Source organism: Acipenser ruthenus, unplaced genomic scaffold (genome assembly GCF_902713425.1).
Source record: "Acipenser ruthenus unplaced genomic scaffold, fAciRut3.2 maternal haplotype, whole genome shotgun sequence".
Lineage (NCBI taxonomy): Eukaryota > Metazoa > Chordata > Actinopteri > Acipenseriformes > Acipenseridae > Acipenser > Acipenser ruthenus.
Genome location: NW_026707395.1, coordinates 236,665 through 249,483, shown reverse-complemented (window position 1 = coordinate 249,483; position 12,819 = coordinate 236,665). Strand labels below are relative to the sequence as shown.

General features: G+C 43.8%; 54 non-coding genes and 3 pseudogenes across 54 annotated transcripts; all 57 read left to right on the top strand.

Annotated features, from left to right (window-relative positions):
• The first annotated feature begins 20 nt into the window (after positions 1–20).
• Positions 21–129, top strand: LOC131726854 (5S ribosomal RNA; annotated as a pseudogene).
• Positions 130–229: 100 nt separating this feature from the next.
• On the top strand, positions 230–348 carry LOC131726376 (5S ribosomal RNA). Its single transcript, XR_009321565.1, has one exon. It is a non-coding gene; the product is annotated as a 5S ribosomal RNA (ribosomal RNA).
• Positions 349–462: 114 nt separating this feature from the next.
• LOC131725622 (5S ribosomal RNA) lies at positions 463–581 on the top strand. Its single transcript, XR_009320801.1, has one exon. It is a non-coding gene; the product is annotated as a 5S ribosomal RNA (ribosomal RNA).
• Positions 582–681: 100 nt separating this feature from the next.
• Positions 682–800, top strand: LOC131725620 (5S ribosomal RNA). The gene has a single exon (XR_009320799.1). It is a non-coding gene; the product is annotated as a 5S ribosomal RNA (ribosomal RNA).
• Positions 801–914: 114 nt separating this feature from the next.
• On the top strand, positions 915–1,023 carry LOC131726679 (5S ribosomal RNA; annotated as a pseudogene).
• A 100-nt stretch (positions 1,024–1,123) lies between these two features.
• Positions 1,124–1,242, top strand: LOC131726145 (5S ribosomal RNA). Its single transcript, XR_009321328.1, has one exon. It is a non-coding gene; the product is annotated as a 5S ribosomal RNA (ribosomal RNA).
• Positions 1,243–1,356: 114 nt separating this feature from the next.
• Positions 1,357–1,475, top strand: LOC131725619 (5S ribosomal RNA). Its single transcript, XR_009320798.1, has one exon. It is a non-coding gene; the product is annotated as a 5S ribosomal RNA (ribosomal RNA).
• Positions 1,476–1,589: 114 nt separating this feature from the next.
• On the top strand, positions 1,590–1,708 carry LOC131725618 (5S ribosomal RNA). The gene has a single exon (XR_009320797.1). It is a non-coding gene; the product is annotated as a 5S ribosomal RNA (ribosomal RNA).
• A 114-nt stretch (positions 1,709–1,822) lies between these two features.
• LOC131725617 (5S ribosomal RNA) lies at positions 1,823–1,941 on the top strand. The gene has a single exon (XR_009320796.1). It is a non-coding gene; the product is annotated as a 5S ribosomal RNA (ribosomal RNA).
• A 100-nt stretch (positions 1,942–2,041) lies between these two features.
• On the top strand, positions 2,042–2,160 carry LOC131726294 (5S ribosomal RNA). Its single transcript, XR_009321480.1, has one exon. It is a non-coding gene; the product is annotated as a 5S ribosomal RNA (ribosomal RNA).
• Positions 2,161–2,260: 100 nt separating this feature from the next.
• Positions 2,261–2,379, top strand: LOC131725616 (5S ribosomal RNA). The gene has a single exon (XR_009320795.1). It is a non-coding gene; the product is annotated as a 5S ribosomal RNA (ribosomal RNA).
• A 114-nt stretch (positions 2,380–2,493) lies between these two features.
• LOC131725615 (5S ribosomal RNA) lies at positions 2,494–2,612 on the top strand. The gene has a single exon (XR_009320794.1). It is a non-coding gene; the product is annotated as a 5S ribosomal RNA (ribosomal RNA).
• Positions 2,613–2,726: 114 nt separating this feature from the next.
• On the top strand, positions 2,727–2,845 carry LOC131725614 (5S ribosomal RNA). The gene has a single exon (XR_009320793.1). It is a non-coding gene; the product is annotated as a 5S ribosomal RNA (ribosomal RNA).
• Positions 2,846–2,959: 114 nt separating this feature from the next.
• On the top strand, positions 2,960–3,078 carry LOC131725613 (5S ribosomal RNA). Its single transcript, XR_009320792.1, has one exon. It is a non-coding gene; the product is annotated as a 5S ribosomal RNA (ribosomal RNA).
• A 114-nt stretch (positions 3,079–3,192) lies between these two features.
• LOC131726165 (5S ribosomal RNA) lies at positions 3,193–3,311 on the top strand. Its single transcript, XR_009321347.1, has one exon. It is a non-coding gene; the product is annotated as a 5S ribosomal RNA (ribosomal RNA).
• Positions 3,312–3,411: 100 nt separating this feature from the next.
• On the top strand, positions 3,412–3,530 carry LOC131725612 (5S ribosomal RNA). The gene has a single exon (XR_009320791.1). It is a non-coding gene; the product is annotated as a 5S ribosomal RNA (ribosomal RNA).
• Positions 3,531–3,630: 100 nt separating this feature from the next.
• LOC131725611 (5S ribosomal RNA) lies at positions 3,631–3,749 on the top strand. Its single transcript, XR_009320790.1, has one exon. It is a non-coding gene; the product is annotated as a 5S ribosomal RNA (ribosomal RNA).
• Positions 3,750–3,849: 100 nt separating this feature from the next.
• LOC131726194 (5S ribosomal RNA) lies at positions 3,850–3,968 on the top strand. The gene has a single exon (XR_009321377.1). It is a non-coding gene; the product is annotated as a 5S ribosomal RNA (ribosomal RNA).
• Positions 3,969–4,068: 100 nt separating this feature from the next.
• LOC131725609 (5S ribosomal RNA) lies at positions 4,069–4,187 on the top strand. The gene has a single exon (XR_009320788.1). It is a non-coding gene; the product is annotated as a 5S ribosomal RNA (ribosomal RNA).
• A 100-nt stretch (positions 4,188–4,287) lies between these two features.
• LOC131725608 (5S ribosomal RNA) lies at positions 4,288–4,406 on the top strand. Its single transcript, XR_009320787.1, has one exon. It is a non-coding gene; the product is annotated as a 5S ribosomal RNA (ribosomal RNA).
• Positions 4,407–4,506: 100 nt separating this feature from the next.
• Positions 4,507–4,625, top strand: LOC131725607 (5S ribosomal RNA). The gene has a single exon (XR_009320786.1). It is a non-coding gene; the product is annotated as a 5S ribosomal RNA (ribosomal RNA).
• A 100-nt stretch (positions 4,626–4,725) lies between these two features.
• On the top strand, positions 4,726–4,844 carry LOC131725606 (5S ribosomal RNA). The gene has a single exon (XR_009320785.1). It is a non-coding gene; the product is annotated as a 5S ribosomal RNA (ribosomal RNA).
• Positions 4,845–4,958: 114 nt separating this feature from the next.
• LOC131725605 (5S ribosomal RNA) lies at positions 4,959–5,077 on the top strand. Its single transcript, XR_009320784.1, has one exon. It is a non-coding gene; the product is annotated as a 5S ribosomal RNA (ribosomal RNA).
• Positions 5,078–5,191: 114 nt separating this feature from the next.
• Positions 5,192–5,310, top strand: LOC131725604 (5S ribosomal RNA). The gene has a single exon (XR_009320783.1). It is a non-coding gene; the product is annotated as a 5S ribosomal RNA (ribosomal RNA).
• A 114-nt stretch (positions 5,311–5,424) lies between these two features.
• On the top strand, positions 5,425–5,543 carry LOC131725603 (5S ribosomal RNA). Its single transcript, XR_009320782.1, has one exon. It is a non-coding gene; the product is annotated as a 5S ribosomal RNA (ribosomal RNA).
• A 100-nt stretch (positions 5,544–5,643) lies between these two features.
• On the top strand, positions 5,644–5,762 carry LOC131725602 (5S ribosomal RNA). Its single transcript, XR_009320781.1, has one exon. It is a non-coding gene; the product is annotated as a 5S ribosomal RNA (ribosomal RNA).
• Positions 5,763–5,876: 114 nt separating this feature from the next.
• LOC131725601 (5S ribosomal RNA) lies at positions 5,877–5,995 on the top strand. Its single transcript, XR_009320780.1, has one exon. It is a non-coding gene; the product is annotated as a 5S ribosomal RNA (ribosomal RNA).
• Positions 5,996–6,109: 114 nt separating this feature from the next.
• LOC131725600 (5S ribosomal RNA) lies at positions 6,110–6,228 on the top strand. Its single transcript, XR_009320779.1, has one exon. It is a non-coding gene; the product is annotated as a 5S ribosomal RNA (ribosomal RNA).
• Positions 6,229–6,342: 114 nt separating this feature from the next.
• On the top strand, positions 6,343–6,461 carry LOC131726262 (5S ribosomal RNA). The gene has a single exon (XR_009321445.1). It is a non-coding gene; the product is annotated as a 5S ribosomal RNA (ribosomal RNA).
• Positions 6,462–6,575: 114 nt separating this feature from the next.
• Positions 6,576–6,694, top strand: LOC131725598 (5S ribosomal RNA). The gene has a single exon (XR_009320777.1). It is a non-coding gene; the product is annotated as a 5S ribosomal RNA (ribosomal RNA).
• Positions 6,695–6,794: 100 nt separating this feature from the next.
• Positions 6,795–6,913, top strand: LOC131726261 (5S ribosomal RNA). The gene has a single exon (XR_009321444.1). It is a non-coding gene; the product is annotated as a 5S ribosomal RNA (ribosomal RNA).
• A 114-nt stretch (positions 6,914–7,027) lies between these two features.
• LOC131725597 (5S ribosomal RNA) lies at positions 7,028–7,146 on the top strand. The gene has a single exon (XR_009320776.1). It is a non-coding gene; the product is annotated as a 5S ribosomal RNA (ribosomal RNA).
• A 100-nt stretch (positions 7,147–7,246) lies between these two features.
• Positions 7,247–7,365, top strand: LOC131725596 (5S ribosomal RNA). Its single transcript, XR_009320775.1, has one exon. It is a non-coding gene; the product is annotated as a 5S ribosomal RNA (ribosomal RNA).
• Positions 7,366–7,479: 114 nt separating this feature from the next.
• On the top strand, positions 7,480–7,598 carry LOC131725595 (5S ribosomal RNA). Its single transcript, XR_009320774.1, has one exon. It is a non-coding gene; the product is annotated as a 5S ribosomal RNA (ribosomal RNA).
• Positions 7,599–7,698: 100 nt separating this feature from the next.
• Positions 7,699–7,817, top strand: LOC131726164 (5S ribosomal RNA). Its single transcript, XR_009321346.1, has one exon. It is a non-coding gene; the product is annotated as a 5S ribosomal RNA (ribosomal RNA).
• A 114-nt stretch (positions 7,818–7,931) lies between these two features.
• LOC131725594 (5S ribosomal RNA) lies at positions 7,932–8,050 on the top strand. The gene has a single exon (XR_009320773.1). It is a non-coding gene; the product is annotated as a 5S ribosomal RNA (ribosomal RNA).
• Positions 8,051–8,164: 114 nt separating this feature from the next.
• LOC131725593 (5S ribosomal RNA) lies at positions 8,165–8,283 on the top strand. Its single transcript, XR_009320772.1, has one exon. It is a non-coding gene; the product is annotated as a 5S ribosomal RNA (ribosomal RNA).
• Positions 8,284–8,397: 114 nt separating this feature from the next.
• LOC131725592 (5S ribosomal RNA) lies at positions 8,398–8,516 on the top strand. The gene has a single exon (XR_009320771.1). It is a non-coding gene; the product is annotated as a 5S ribosomal RNA (ribosomal RNA).
• Positions 8,517–8,616: 100 nt separating this feature from the next.
• Positions 8,617–8,735, top strand: LOC131726177 (5S ribosomal RNA). Its single transcript, XR_009321359.1, has one exon. It is a non-coding gene; the product is annotated as a 5S ribosomal RNA (ribosomal RNA).
• Positions 8,736–8,849: 114 nt separating this feature from the next.
• Positions 8,850–8,968, top strand: LOC131725591 (5S ribosomal RNA). Its single transcript, XR_009320770.1, has one exon. It is a non-coding gene; the product is annotated as a 5S ribosomal RNA (ribosomal RNA).
• Positions 8,969–9,082: 114 nt separating this feature from the next.
• LOC131725590 (5S ribosomal RNA) lies at positions 9,083–9,201 on the top strand. The gene has a single exon (XR_009320769.1). It is a non-coding gene; the product is annotated as a 5S ribosomal RNA (ribosomal RNA).
• A 100-nt stretch (positions 9,202–9,301) lies between these two features.
• Positions 9,302–9,420, top strand: LOC131725589 (5S ribosomal RNA). The gene has a single exon (XR_009320768.1). It is a non-coding gene; the product is annotated as a 5S ribosomal RNA (ribosomal RNA).
• Positions 9,421–9,534: 114 nt separating this feature from the next.
• LOC131725587 (5S ribosomal RNA) lies at positions 9,535–9,653 on the top strand. Its single transcript, XR_009320766.1, has one exon. It is a non-coding gene; the product is annotated as a 5S ribosomal RNA (ribosomal RNA).
• A 100-nt stretch (positions 9,654–9,753) lies between these two features.
• LOC131725586 (5S ribosomal RNA) lies at positions 9,754–9,872 on the top strand. Its single transcript, XR_009320765.1, has one exon. It is a non-coding gene; the product is annotated as a 5S ribosomal RNA (ribosomal RNA).
• Positions 9,873–9,972: 100 nt separating this feature from the next.
• On the top strand, positions 9,973–10,091 carry LOC131725585 (5S ribosomal RNA). Its single transcript, XR_009320764.1, has one exon. It is a non-coding gene; the product is annotated as a 5S ribosomal RNA (ribosomal RNA).
• Positions 10,092–10,205: 114 nt separating this feature from the next.
• On the top strand, positions 10,206–10,324 carry LOC131725584 (5S ribosomal RNA). The gene has a single exon (XR_009320763.1). It is a non-coding gene; the product is annotated as a 5S ribosomal RNA (ribosomal RNA).
• A 100-nt stretch (positions 10,325–10,424) lies between these two features.
• On the top strand, positions 10,425–10,543 carry LOC131726372 (5S ribosomal RNA). The gene has a single exon (XR_009321561.1). It is a non-coding gene; the product is annotated as a 5S ribosomal RNA (ribosomal RNA).
• Positions 10,544–10,643: 100 nt separating this feature from the next.
• Positions 10,644–10,762, top strand: LOC131726233 (5S ribosomal RNA). Its single transcript, XR_009321416.1, has one exon. It is a non-coding gene; the product is annotated as a 5S ribosomal RNA (ribosomal RNA).
• A 100-nt stretch (positions 10,763–10,862) lies between these two features.
• Positions 10,863–10,981, top strand: LOC131726260 (5S ribosomal RNA). Its single transcript, XR_009321443.1, has one exon. It is a non-coding gene; the product is annotated as a 5S ribosomal RNA (ribosomal RNA).
• A 114-nt stretch (positions 10,982–11,095) lies between these two features.
• Positions 11,096–11,214, top strand: LOC131725583 (5S ribosomal RNA). The gene has a single exon (XR_009320762.1). It is a non-coding gene; the product is annotated as a 5S ribosomal RNA (ribosomal RNA).
• Positions 11,215–11,314: 100 nt separating this feature from the next.
• On the top strand, positions 11,315–11,433 carry LOC131726259 (5S ribosomal RNA). Its single transcript, XR_009321442.1, has one exon. It is a non-coding gene; the product is annotated as a 5S ribosomal RNA (ribosomal RNA).
• Positions 11,434–11,547: 114 nt separating this feature from the next.
• On the top strand, positions 11,548–11,666 carry LOC131726232 (5S ribosomal RNA). Its single transcript, XR_009321415.1, has one exon. It is a non-coding gene; the product is annotated as a 5S ribosomal RNA (ribosomal RNA).
• A 114-nt stretch (positions 11,667–11,780) lies between these two features.
• Positions 11,781–11,899, top strand: LOC131726150 (5S ribosomal RNA). Its single transcript, XR_009321333.1, has one exon. It is a non-coding gene; the product is annotated as a 5S ribosomal RNA (ribosomal RNA).
• A 100-nt stretch (positions 11,900–11,999) lies between these two features.
• Positions 12,000–12,108, top strand: LOC131726678 (5S ribosomal RNA; annotated as a pseudogene).
• A 114-nt stretch (positions 12,109–12,222) lies between these two features.
• On the top strand, positions 12,223–12,341 carry LOC131726258 (5S ribosomal RNA). Its single transcript, XR_009321441.1, has one exon. It is a non-coding gene; the product is annotated as a 5S ribosomal RNA (ribosomal RNA).
• A 114-nt stretch (positions 12,342–12,455) lies between these two features.
• Positions 12,456–12,574, top strand: LOC131725582 (5S ribosomal RNA). Its single transcript, XR_009320761.1, has one exon. It is a non-coding gene; the product is annotated as a 5S ribosomal RNA (ribosomal RNA).
• Positions 12,575–12,674: 100 nt separating this feature from the next.
• LOC131726193 (5S ribosomal RNA) lies at positions 12,675–12,793 on the top strand. The gene has a single exon (XR_009321375.1). It is a non-coding gene; the product is annotated as a 5S ribosomal RNA (ribosomal RNA).
• Positions 12,794–12,819: the final 26 nt, after the last annotated feature.

Genomic DNA, 12,819 nt, shown 5'->3' with positions numbered 1-12,819 from the left:
ATGAAAGCAGAAATGCAATCGCCTGCGGCCACACCACCTTGAATAAGTCTGATCTCAGAAGCTAAACAATGTTGGGCTTGGTTAGTACTTGGATGGGAGACCACCTGGGAATATCAAGTGCTGCAGGCATTACATTTTACAATTGAAATGTGTGGAGGACAAAAGGAAATTTTGGAGGAATCACCCCCAGCTCACTAAACATAAAAGTCATGAAAGCAGAAATGCAATCGCCTGCGACCACACCACCTTGTATAAGCCTGATCTCGTCTGATCTCAGAAGCTAAGCAATGTTGGGCTTGGTTAGTACTTGGATGGGAGACCACCTGGGAATATCAAGTGCTGCAGGCATTACATTTTTGTAATTACATTTTACAATTGAAATGTGTGGAGGACAAAAGGAAATTTTGGAGGAATCACCCCCAGCTCACTAAACATAAAAGTCATGAAAGCAGAAATGCAATCGCCTGCGGCCACACCACCTTGAATAAGCCTGATCTCGTCTGATCTCAGAAGCTAAGCAATGTTGGGCTTGGTTAGTACTTGGATGGGAGACCACCTGGGAATATCAAGTGCTGCAGGCATTACATTTTACAATTGAAATGTGTGGAGGACAAAAGGAAATTTTGGAGGAATCACCCCCAGCTCACTAAACATAAAAGTCATGAAAGCAGAACAGCAATCGCCTGCGGCCACACCACCTTGAATAAGCCTGATCTCGTCTGATCTCAGAAGCTAAGCAATGTTGGGCTTGGTTAGTACTTGGATGGGAGACCACCTGGGAATATCAAGTGCTGCAGGCATTACATTTTTGTAATTACATTTTACAATTGAAATGTGTGGAGGACAAAAGGAAATTTTGGAGGAATCACCCCCAGCTCACTAAACATAAAAGTCATGAAAGCAGAAATGCAATCGCCTGCGGCCACACCACCTTGAATAAGCCTGATCTCAGAAGCTAAGCAATGTTGGGCTTGGTTAGTACTTGGATGGGAGACCACCTGGGAATATCAAGTGCTGCAGGCATTACATTTTACAATTGAAATGTGTGGAGGACAAAAGGAAATTTTGGAGGAATCACCCCCAGCTCACTAAACATAAAAGTCATGAAAGCAGAAATGCAATCGCCTGTGGCCACACCACCTTGAATAAGCCTGATCTCGTCTGATCTCAGAAGCTAAGCAATGTTGGGCTTGGTTAGTACTTGGATGGGAGACCACCTGGGAATATCAAGTGCTGCAGGCATTACATTTTTGTAATTACATTTTACAATTGAAATGTGTGGAGGACAAAAGGAAATTTTGGAGGAATCACCCCCAGCTCACTAAACATAAAAGTCATGAAAGCAGAAATGCAATCGCCTGCGGCCACACCACCTTGAATAAGCCTGATCTCGTCTGATCTCAGAAGCTAAGCAATGTTGGGCTTGGTTAGTACTTGGATGGGAGACCACCTGGGAATATCAAGTGCTGCAGGCATTACATTTTTGTAATTACATTTTACAATTGAAATGTGTGGAGGACAAAAGGAAATTTTGGAGGAATCACCCCCAGCTCACTAAACATAAAAGTCATGAAAGCAGAAATGCAATCGCCTGCGGCCACACCACCTTGAATAAGCCTGATCTCGTCTGATCTCAGAAGCTAAGCAATGTTGGGCTTGGTTAGTACTTGGATGGGAGACCACCTGGGAATATCAAGTGCTGCAGGCATTACATTTTTGTAATTACATTTTACAATTGAAATGTGTGGAGGACAAAAGGAAATTTTGGAGGAATCACCCCCAGCTCACTAAACATAAAAGTCATGAAAGCAGAACAGCAATCGCCTGCGGCCACACCACCTTGAATAAGCCTGATCTCGTCTGATCTCAGAAGCTAAGCAATGTTGGGCTTGGTTAGTACTTGGATGGGAGACCACCTGGGAATATCAAGTGCTGCAGGCATTACATTTTACAATTGAAATGTGTGGAGGACAAAAGGAAATTTTGGAGGAATCACCCCCAGCTCACTAAACATAAAAGTCATGAAAGCAGAAATGCAATTGCCTGCGGCCACACCACCTTGAATAAACCTGCTCTCGTCTGATCTCAGAAGCTAAGCAATGTTGGGCTTGGTTAGTACTTGGATGGGAGACCACCTGGGAATATCAAGTGCTGCAGGCATTACATTTTACAATTGAAATGTGTGGAGGACAAAAGGAAATTTTGGAGGAATCACCCCCAGCTCACTAAACATAAAAGTCATGAAAGCAGAAATGCAATCGCCTGCGGCCACACCACCTTGAATAAGCCTGATCTCGTCTGATCTCAGAAGCTAAGCAATGTTGGGCTTGGTTAGTACTTGGATGGGAGACCACCTGGGAATATCAAGTGCTGCAGGCATTACATTTTTGTAATTACATTTTACAATTGAAATGTGTGGAGGACAAAAGGAAATTTTGGAGGAATCACCCCCAGCTCACTAAACATAAAAGTCATGAAAGCAGAACAGCAATCGCCTGCGGCCACACCACCTTGAATAAGCCTGATCTCGTCTGATCTCAGAAGCTAAGCAATGTTGGGCTTGGTTAGTACTTGGATGGGAGACCACCTGGGAATATCAAGTGCTGCAGGCATTACATTTTTGTAATTACATTTTACAATTGAAATGTGTGGAGGACAAAAGGAAATTTTGGAGGAATCACCCCCAGCTCACTAAACATAAAAGTCATGAAAGCAGAACTGCAATCGCCTGCGGCCACACCACCTTGAATAAGCCTGATCTCGTCTGATCTCAGAAGCTAAGCAATGTTGGGCTTGGTTAGTACTTGGATGGGAGACCACCTGGGAATATCAAGTGCTGCAGGCATTACATTTTTGTAATTACATTTTACAATTGAAATGTGTGGAGGACAAAAGGAAATTTTGGAGGAATCACCCCCAGCTCACTAAACATAAAAGTCATGAAAGCAGAAATGCAATCGCCTGCGGCCACACCACCTTGAATAAGCCTGATCTCGTCTGATCTCAGAAGCTAAGCAATGTTGGGCTTGGTTAGTACTTGGATGGGAGACCACCTGGGAATATCAAGTGCTGCAGGCATTACATTTTTGTAATTACATTTTACAATTGAAATGTGTGGAGGACAAAAGGAAATTTTGGAGGAATCACCCCCAGCTCACTAAACATAAAAGTCATGAAAGCAGAAATGCAATCGCCTGCGGCCACACCACCTTGACTAAGCCTGATCTCGTCTGATCTCAGAAGCTAAGCAATGTTGGGCTTGGTTAGTACTTGGATGGGAGACCACCTGGGAATATCAAGTGCTGCAGGCATTACATTTTACAATTGAAATGTGTGGAGGACAAAAGGAAATTTTGGAGGAATCACCCCCAGCTCACTAAACATAAAAGTCATGAAAGCAGAAATGCAATCGCCTGCGGCCACACCACCTTGAATAAGCCTGATCTCGTCTGATCTCAGAAGCTAAGCAATGTTGGGCTTGGTTAGTACTTGGATGGGAGACCACCTGGGAATATCAAGTGCTGCAGGCATTACATTTTACAATTGAAATGTGTGGAGGACAAAAGGAAATTTTGGAGGAATCACCCCCAGCTCACTAAACATAAAAGTCATGAAAGCAGAAATGCAATCGCCTGCGGCCACACCACCTTGAATAAGCCTGATCTCGTCTGATCTCAGAAGCTAAGCAATGTTGGGCTTGGTTAGTACTTGGATGGGAGACCACCTGGGAATATCAAGTGCTGCAGGCATTACATTTTACAATTGAAATGTGTGGAGGACAAAAGGAAATTTTGGAGGAATCACCCCCAGCTCACTAAACATAAAAGTCATGAAAGCAGAAATGCAATCTCCTGCGGCCACACCACCTTGAATAAGCCTGATCTCGTCTGATCTCAGAAGCTAAGCAATGTTGGGCTTGGTTAGTACTTGGATGGGAGACCACCTGGGAATATCAAGTGCTGCAGGCATTACATTTTACAATTGAAATGTGTGGAGGACAAAAGGAAATTTTGGAGGAATCACCCCCAGCTCACTAAACATAAAAGTCATGAAAGCAGAAATGCAATCGCCTGCGGCCACACCACCTTGAATAAGCCTGATCTCGTCTGATCTCAGAAGCTAAGCAATGTTGGGCTTGGTTAGTACTTGGATGGGAGACCACCTGGGAATATCAAGTGCTGCAGGCATTACATTTTACAATTGAAATGTGTGGAGGACAAAAGGAAATTTTGGAGGAATCACCCCCAGCTCACTAAACATAAAAGTCATGAAAGCAGAAATGCAATCGCCTGCGGCCACACCACCTTGAATAAGCCTGATCTCGTCTGATCTCAGAAGCTAAGCAATGTTGGGCTTGGTTAGTACTTGGATGGGAGACCACCTGGGAATATCAAGTGCTGCAGGCATTACATTTTACAATTGAAATGTGTGGAGGACAAAAGGAAATTTTGGAGGAATCACCCCCAGCTCACTAAACATAAAAGTCATGAAAGCAGAACAGCAATCGCCTGCGGCCACACCACCTTGAATAAGCCTGATCTCGTCTGATCTCAGAAGCTAAGCAATGTTGGGCTTGGTTAGTACTTGGATGGGAGACCACCTGGGAATATCAAGTGCTGCAGGCATTACATTTTACAATTGAAATGTGTGGAGGACAAAAGGAAATTTTGGAGGAATCACCCCCAGCTCACTAAACATAAAAGTCATGAAAGCAGAAATGCAATCGCCTGCGGCCACACCACCTTGAATAAGCCTGATCTCGTCTGATCTCAGAAGCTAAGCAATGTTGGGCTTGGTTAGTACTTGGATGGGAGACCACCTGGGAATATCAAGTGCTGCAGGCATTACATTTTTGTAATTACATTTTACAATTGAAATGTGTGGAGGACAAAAGGACATTTTGGAGGAATCACCCCCAGCTCACTAAACATAAAAGTCATGAAAGCAGAAATGCAATCGCCTGCGGCCACACCACCTTGAATAAGCCTGATCTCGTCTGATCTCAGAAGCTAAGCAATGTTGGGCTTGGTTAGTACTTGGATGGGAGACCACCTGGGAATATCAAGTGCTGCAGGCATTACATTTTTGTAATTACATTTTACAATTGAAATGTGTGGAGGACAAAAGGAAATTTTGGAGGAATCACCCCCAGCTCACTAAACATAAAAGTCATGAAAGCAGAAATGCAATCGCCTGCGGCCACACCACCTTGAATAAGCCTGATCTCGTCTGATCTCAGAAGCTAAGCAATGTTGGGCTTGGTTAGTACTTGGATGGGAGACCACCTGGGAATATCAAGTGCTGCAGGCATTACATTTTTGTAATTACATTTTACAATTGAAATGTGTGGAGGACAAAAGGAAATTTTGGAGGAATCACCCCCAGCTCACTAAACATAAAAGTCATGAAAGCAGAAATGCAATCGCCTGCGGCCACACCACCTTGAATAAGCCTGATCTCGTCTGATCTCAGAAGCTAAGCAATGTTGGGCTTGGTTAGTACTTGGATGGGAGACCACCTGGGAATATCAAGTGCTGCAGGCATTACATTTTACAATTGAAATGTGTGGAGGACAAAAGGAAATTTTGGAGGAATCACCCCCAGCTCACTAAACATAAAAGTCATGAAAGCAGAAATGCAATCGCCTGCGGCCACACCACCTTGAATAAGCCTGATCTCGTCTGATCTCAGAAGCTAAGCAATGTTGGGCTTGGTTAGTACTTGGATGGGAGACCACCTGGGAATATCAAGTGCTGCAGGCATTACATTTTTGTAATTACATTTTACAATTGAAATGTGTGGAGGACAAAAGGAAATTTTGGAGGAATCACCCCCAGCTCACTAAACATAAAAGTCATGAAAGCAGAAATGCAATCGCCTGCGGCCACACCACCTTGAATAAGCCTGATCTCGTCTGATCTCAGAAGCTAAGCAATGTTGGGCTTGGTTAGTACTTGGATGGGAGACCACCTGGGAATATCAAGTGCTGCAGGCATTACATTTTTGTAATTACATTTTACAATTGAAATGTGTGGAGGACAAAAGGAAATTTTGGAGGAATCACCCCCAGCTCACTAAACATAAAAGTCATGAAAGCAGAAATGCAATCGCCTGCGGCCACACCACCTTGAATAAGCCTGATCTCGTCTGATCTCAGAAGCTAAGCAATGTTGGGCTTGGTTAGTACTTGGATGGGAGACCACCTGGGAATATCAAGTGCTGCAGGCATTACATTTTTGTAATTACATTTTACAATTGAAATGTGTGGAGGATAAAAGGAAATTTTGGAGGAATCACCCCCAGCTCACTAAACATAAAAGTCATGAAAGCAGAACTGCAATCGCCTGCGGCCACACCACCTTGAATAAGCCTGATCTCGTCTGATCTCAGAAGCTAAGCAATGTTGGGTTTGGTTAGTACTTGGATGGGAGACCACCTGGGAATATCAAGTGCTGCAGGCATTACATTTTTGTAATTACATTTTACAATTGAAATGTGTGGAGGACAAAAGGAAATTTTGGAGGAATCACCCCCAGCTCACTAAACATAAAAGTCATGAAAGCAGAAATGCAATCGCCTGCGGCCACACCACCTTGAATAAGCCTGATCTCGTCTGATCTCAGAAGCTAAGCAATGTTGGGCTTGGTTAGTACTTGGATGGGAGACCACCTGGGAATATCAAGTGCTGCAGGCATTACATTTTACAATTGAAATGTGTGGAGGACAAAAGGAAATTTTGGAGGAATCACCCCCAGCTCACTAAACATAAAAGTCATGAAAGCAGAACTGCAATCGCCTGCGGCCACACCACCTTGAATAAGCCTGATCTCGTCTGATCTCAGAAGCTAAGCAATGTTGGGTTTGGTTAGTACTTGGATGGGAGACCACCTGGGAATATCAAGTGCTGCAGGCATTACATTTTTGTAATTACATTTTACAATTGAAATGTGTGGAGGACAAAAGGAAATTTTGGAGGAATCACCCCCAGCTCACTAAACATAAAAGTCATGAAAGCAGAACTGCAATCGCCTGCGGCCACACCACCTTGAATAAGCCTGATCTCGTCTGATCTCAGAAGCTAAGCAATGTTGGGCTTGGTTAGTACTTGGATGGGAGACCACCTGGGAATATCAAGTGCTGCAGGCATTACATTTTACAATTGAAATGTGTGGAGGACAAAAGGAAATTTTGGAGGAATCACCCCCAGCTCACTAAACATAAAAGTCATGAAAGCAGAAATGCAATCGCCTGCGGCCACACCACCTTGAATAAGCCTGATCTCGTCTGATCTCAGAAGCTAAGCAATGTTGGGCTTGGTTAGTACTTGGATGGGAGACCACCTGGGAATATCAAGTGCTGCAGGCATTACATTTTTGTAATTACATTTTACAATTGAAATGTGTGGAGGACAAAAGGAAATTTTGGAGGAATCACCCCCAGCTCACTAAACATAAAAGTCATGAAAGCAGAACAGCAATCGCCTGCGGCCACACCACCTTGAATAAGCCTGATCTCGTCTGATCTCAGAAGCTAAGCAATGTTGGGCTTGGTTAGTACTTGGATGGGAGACCACCTGGGAATATCAAGTGCTGCAGGCATTACATTTTACAATTGAAATGTGTGGAGGACAAAAGGAAATTTTTGAGGAATCACCCCCAGCTCACTAAACATAAAAGTCATGAAAGCAGAAATGCAATCGCCTGCGGCCACACCACCTTGACTAAGCCTGATCTCGTCTGATCTCAGAAGCTAAGCAATGTTGGGCTTGGTTAGTACTTGGATGGGAGACCACCTGGGAATATCAAGTGCTGCAGGCATTACATTTTTGTAATTACATTTTACAATTGAAATGTGTGGAGGACAAAAGGAAATTTTGGAGGAATCACCCCCAGCTCACTAAACATAAAAGTCATGAAAGCAGAAATGCAATCGCCTGCGGCCACACCACCTTGAATAAGCCTGATCTCGTCTGATCTCAGAAGCTAAGCAATGTTGGGCTTGGTTAGTACTTGGATGGGAGACCACCTGGGAATATCAAGTGCTGCAGGCATTACATTTTTGTAATTACATTTTACAATTGAAATGTGTGGAGGACAAAAGGAAATTTTGGAGGAATCACCCCCAGCTCACTAAACATAAAAGTCATGAAAGCAGAAATGCAATCGCCTGCGGCCACACCACCTTGAATAAGCCTGATCTCGTCTGATCTCAGAAGCTAAGCAATGTTGGGCTTGGTTAGTACTTGGATGGGAGACCACCTGGGAATATCAAGTGCTGCAGGCATTACATTTTTGTAATTACATTTTACAATTGAAATGTGTGGAGGACAAAAGGAAATTTTGGAGGAATCACCCCCAGCTCACTAAACATAAAAGTCATGAAAGCAGAAATGCAATCGCCTGCGGCCACACCACCTTGAATAAGCCTGATCTCGTCTGATCTCAGAAGCTAAGCAATGTTGGGCTTGGTTAGTACTTGGATGGGAGACCACCTGGGAATATCAAGTGCTGCAGGCATTACATTTTACAATTGAAATGTGTGGAGGACAAAAGGAAATTTTGGAGGAATCACCCCCAGCTCACTAAACATAAAAGTCATGAAAGCAGAAATGCAATCGCCTGCGGCCACACCACCTTGAATAAGCCTGATCTCGTATGATCTCAGAAGCTAAGCAATGTTGGGCTTGGTTAGTACTTGGATGGGAGACCACCTGGGAATATCAAGTGCTGCAGGCATTACATTTTTGTAATTACATTTTACAATTGAAATGTGTGGAGGACAAAAGGAAATTTTGGAGGAATCACCCCCAGCTCACTAAACATAAAAGTCATGAAAGCAGAAATGCAATCGCCTGCGGCCACACCACCTTGAATAAGCCTGATCTCGTCTGATCTCAGAAGCTAAGCAATGTTGGGCTTGGTTAGTACTTGGATGGGAGACCACCTGGGAATATCAAGTGCTGCAGGCATTACATTTTTGTAATTACATTTTACAATTGAAATGTGTGGAGGACAAAAGGAAATTTTGGAGGAATCACCCCCAGCTCACTAAACATAAAAGTCATGAAAGCAGAAATGCAATCGCCTGCGGCCACACCACCTTGAATAAGCCTGATCTCGTCTGATCTCAGAAGCTAAGCAATGTTGGGCTTGGTTAGTACTTGGATGGGAGACCACCTGGGAATATCAAGTGCTGCAGGCATTACATTTTACAATTGAAATGTGTGGAGGACAAAAGGAAATTTTGGAGGAATCACCCCCAGCTCACTAAACATAAAAGTCATGAAAGCAGAAATGCAATCGCCTGCGGCCACACCACCTTGAATAAGCCTGATCTCGTCTGATCTCAGAAGCTAAGCAATGTTGGGCTTGGTTAGTACTTGGATGGGAGACCACCTGGGAATATCAAGTGCTGCAGGCATTACATTTTTGTAATTACATTTTACAATTGAAATGTGTGGAGGACAAAAGGAAATTTTGGAGGAATCACCCCCAGCTCACTAAACATAAAAGTCATGAAAGCAGAAATGCAATCGCCTGCGGCCACACCACCTTGAATAAGCCTGATCTCGTCTGATCTCAGAAGCTAAGCAATGTTGGGCTTGGTTAGTACTTGGATGGGAGACCACCTGGGAATATCAAGTGCTGCAGGCATTACATTTTACAATTGAAATGTGTGGAGGACAAAAGGAAATTTTGGAGGAATCACCCCCAGCTCACTAAACATAAAAGTCATGAAAGCAGAACAGCAATCGCCTGCGGCCACACCACCTTGAATAAGCCTGATCTCGTCTGATCTCAGAAGCTAAGCAATGTTGGGCTTGGTTAGTACTTGGATGGGAGACCACCTGGGAATATCAAGTGCTGCAGGCATTACATTTTACAATTGAAATGTGTGGAGGACAAAAGGAAATTTTGGAGGAATCACCCCCAGCTCACTAAACATAAAAGTCATGAAAGCAGAAATGCAATCGCCTGCGGCCACACCACCTTGAATAAGCCTGATCTCGTCTGATCTCAGAAGCTAAGCAATGTTGGGCTTGGTTAGTACTTGGATGGGAGACCACCTGGGAATATCAAGTGCTGCAGGCATTACATTTTTGTAATTACATTTTACAATTGAAATGTGTGGAGGACAAAAGGAAATTTTGGAGGAATCACCCCCAGCTCACTAAACATAAAAGTCATGAAAGCAGAAATGCAATCGCCTGCGGCCACACCACCTTGAATAAGCCTGATCTCGTCTGATCTCAGAAGCTAAGCAATGTTGGGCTTGGTTAGTACTTGGATGGGAGACCACCTGGGAATATCAAGTGCTGCAGGCATTACATTTTACAATTGAAATGTGTGGAGGACAAAAGGAAATTTTGGAGGAATCACCCCCAGCTCACTAAACATAAAAGTCATGAAAGCAGAAATGCAATCGCCTGCGGCCACACCACCTTGAATAAGCCTGAGCTCGTCTGATCTCAGAAGCTAAGCAATGTTGGGCTTGGTTAGTACTTGGATGGGAGACCACCTGGGAATATCAAGTGCTGCAGGCATTACATTTTACAATTGAAATGTGTGGAGGACAAAAGGAAATTTTGGAGGAATCACCCCCAGCTCACTAAACATAAAAGTCATGAAAGCAGAAATGCAATCGCCTGCGGCCACACCACCTTGAATAAGCCTGATCTCGTCTGATCTCTGAAGCTAAGCAATGTTGGGCTTGGTTAGTACTTGGATGGGAGACCACCTGGGAATATCAAGTGCTGCAGGCATTACATTTTACAATTGAAATGTGTGGAGGACAAAAGGAAATTTTGGAGGAATCACCCCCAGCTCACTAAACATAAAAGTCATGAAAGCAGAACTGCAATCGCCTGCGGCCACACCACCTTGAATAAGCCTGATCTCGTCTGATCTCAGAAGCTAAGCAATGTTGGGTTTGGTTAGTACTTGGATGGGAGACCACCTGGGAATATCAAGTGCTGCAGGCATTACATTTTTGTAATTACATTTTACAATTGAAATGTGTGGAGGACAAAAGGAAATTTTGGAGGAATCACCCCCAGCTCACTAAACATAAAAGTCATGAAAGCAGAAATGCAATCGCCTGCGGCCACACCACCTTGAATAAGCCTGATCTCGTCTGATCTCAGAAGCTAAGCAATGTTGGGCTTGGTTAGTACTTGGATGGGAGACCACCTGGGAATATCAAGTGCTGCAGGCATTACATTTTACAATTGAAATGTGTGGAGGACAAAAGGAAATTTTGGAGGAATCACCCCCAGCTCACTAAACATAAAAGTCATGAAAGCAGAACTGCAATCGCCTGCGGCCACACCACCTTGAATAAGCCTGATCTCGTCTGATCTCAGAAGCTAAGCAATGTTGGGTTTGGTTAGTACTTGGATGGGAGACCACCTGGGAATATCAAGTGCTGCAGGCATTACATTTTTGTAATTACATTTTACAATTGAAATGTGTGGAGGACAAAAGGAAATTTTGGAGGAATCACCCCCAGCTCACTAAACATAAAAGTCATGAAAGCAGAAATGCAATCGCCTGCGGCCACACCACCTTGAATAAGCCTGATCTCGTCTGATCTCTGAAGCTAAGCAATGTTGGGCTTGGTTAGTACTTGGATGGGAGACCACCTGGGAATATCAAGTGCTGCAGGCATTACATTTTTGTAATTACATTTTACAATTGAAATGTGTGGAGGACAAAAGGAAATTTTGGAGGAATCACCCCCAGCTCACTAAACATAAAAGTCATGAAAGCAGAACTGCAATCGCCTGCGGCCACACCACCTTGAATAAGCCTGATCTCGTCTGATCTCAGAAGCTAAACAATGTTGGGCTTGGTTAGTACTTGGATGGGAGACCACCTGGGAATATCAAGTGCTGCAGGCATTACATTTTACAATTGAAATGTGTGGAGGACAAAAGGAAATTTTGGAGGAATCACCCCCAGCTCACTAAACATAAAAGTCATGAAAGCAGAAATGCAATCGCCTGCGGCCACACCACCTTGAATAAGCCTGATCTCAGAAGCTAAGCAATGTTGGGCTTGGTTAGTACTTGGATGGGAGACCACCTGGGAATATCAAGTGCTGCAGGCATTACATTTTTGTAATTACATTTTACAATTGAAATGTGTGGAGGACAAAAGGAAATTTTGGAGGAATCACCCCCAGCTCACTAAACATAAAAGTCATGAAAGCAGAACTGCAATCGCCTGCGGCCACACCACCTTGAATAAGCCTGATCTCGTCTGATCTCAGAAGCTAAGCAATGTTGGGTTTGGTTAGTACTTGGATGGGAGACCACCTGGGAATATCAAGTGCTGCAGGCATTACATTTTTGTAATTACATTTTACAATTGAAATGTGTGGAGGACAAAAGGAAATTTTGGAGGAATCACCCCCAGCTCACTAAACATAAAAGTCATGAAAGCAGAAATGCAATCGCCTGCGGCCACACCACCTTGAATAAGCCTGATCTCGTCTGATCTCAGAAGCTAAGCAATGTTGGGCTTGGTTAGTACTTGGATGGGAGACCACCTGGGAATATCAAGTGCTGCAGGCATTACATTTTACAATTGAAATGTGTGGAGGACAAAAGGAAATTTTTGAGGAATCACCCCCAGCTCACTAAACATAAAAGTCATGAAAGCAGAACAGCAATCTCCTGCGGCCACACCACCTTGAATAAGCCTGATCTCGTCTGATCTCAGAAGCTAAGCAATGTTGGGCTTGGTTAGTACTTGGATGGGAGACCACCTGGGAATATCAAGTGCTGCAGGCATTACATTTTACAATTGAAATGTGTGG